Raw genomic sequence first — 1,610 nt, forward strand, 5'->3', positions numbered from 1 at the left:
ATGTATTTTTCTTAAAATCAGCATTCTTCAGAGCAGGGGAGGATGTTAGCACTGTCTTTAACTTATATATTGCAGTCTGTGCTTCAGGAGTCCACTCAAACTTTTTCTTTGTCGATAATACTTCCGTTTTGGGGCAGGTGAGATCGGAATATAAATCCTCGAACTTTTTTAAAGTTTTTTGACCGCGGCCTATACCGCCAGATGCGAACTGAAATCCTCTGAAACAACACAAAGGTCATCTAAATAACCAAATACGTAATAACGCAGGGCTGGTGGAATTATCTCGTCCATTAACCGACACATGGCGGAAGGTGCGTTACAAAGGCCAAAGGGCATGAGCGGTCTTCCGGGGACCGTGAAAGCCGTGAGACGCCTCGAATCCTCGGGAAGTTCAATCTGTCAATAGGCGTCTCTCAAATCTAGTTTTGAAATTATATTTGCCTTAGGTAGTCACGAAAAATGCCGCCGATGCTCGGCAAAGGATAAGCATATTTTTTAGTGGCGTCATTTAGTCTTCGAGTATCCAGATAAAGACGAACCTTGTTGGGCTGCAACATGCGATCAACTTCCGAAAATAGCAATTTTTCTACTGCCGGACTTACAGGGTAAAATCTTTGTTTCACTATGCGTCTGCTATATCTATATGATGTTGGATCAATGTTGTGCGACCTGATCTATCAGCAGCGTTGGGGAACAACTGCATTACTTCGTGCAGTTGTTGCGTTTAAGGGGTATATATTCGACTCTGTTTCTGGCTCTTTTCCAATTGATTTTAGCTCTACTGAATGTATGATGCTTGGTGCAAGCGCAAGGGCTCTAATAGTCATGTCCTAAAATTAGATTTTAGTTTAAAGACGGAATCACATACACTTTCAAGGTCTTGGTACCCGATTTATGCTGCATAATAACGTCAAGCACCCCAAAGACGTTCTGACTATGCTTATTTGCTATTCTGACATGCGATTTAATAGGCTTAAATCGCGTTGAACAAGCGTGGATCCTATGCAGCTAATATTCGCGCCTGTGTCCAATAGACCAAGCTCGGTAAAAGTTAACAATGACCCTTCATCATAGCTGCGCATATCCGTGGGATCGAAAAAAACTGTCGAAACTATAAGTTTGCTATATTGCTTGATTTTTGCATAGTAATTTTTCAAGCGTTGCGTACGCTTAGAAATACTGGGTTTTTCTTCACTAAATATCTTATTTCGTCTTGCAAATAAGTAGCTAACCGTTCATGATACGGTAAAAATGAAAATTTAGTATTAGCTTTTTCTATATTTTTGGAGGGTGACCGCAAAATCTGTGTAGGGACCACAGGGACTAAGTTAGTGTGGCAATTAATTACATTTTAGAACTGTTGCTAGATGCACCCTTCTGTCGGTTTTCCGAGGCTTTACGGTACAGCTTTTGCACTGGGGCTTATAAATTTTGGGTGCGCCGCATCCATAACAAAAGGGACGGTCAGCGAGGCAATTTTTCGACATGTGCCCCTGCTCTTCGCAGTTCCAACATTTAAGTTTGGCATGACCACGAACTGCAATGTCAAGATCTGTATCTTCTGAGTGTTCTACCTCAGGTTCATGAAAAGACTCTTCTATTCCATATAC

Source organism: Drosophila montana, unplaced genomic scaffold, assembly GCF_035044405.1.
Source record: "Drosophila montana isolate Dmon_TW-CO22-7 unplaced genomic scaffold, ASM3504440v1 contig_3037_1, whole genome shotgun sequence".
Taxonomy (NCBI): domain Eukaryota; kingdom Metazoa; phylum Arthropoda; class Insecta; order Diptera; family Drosophilidae; genus Drosophila; species Drosophila montana.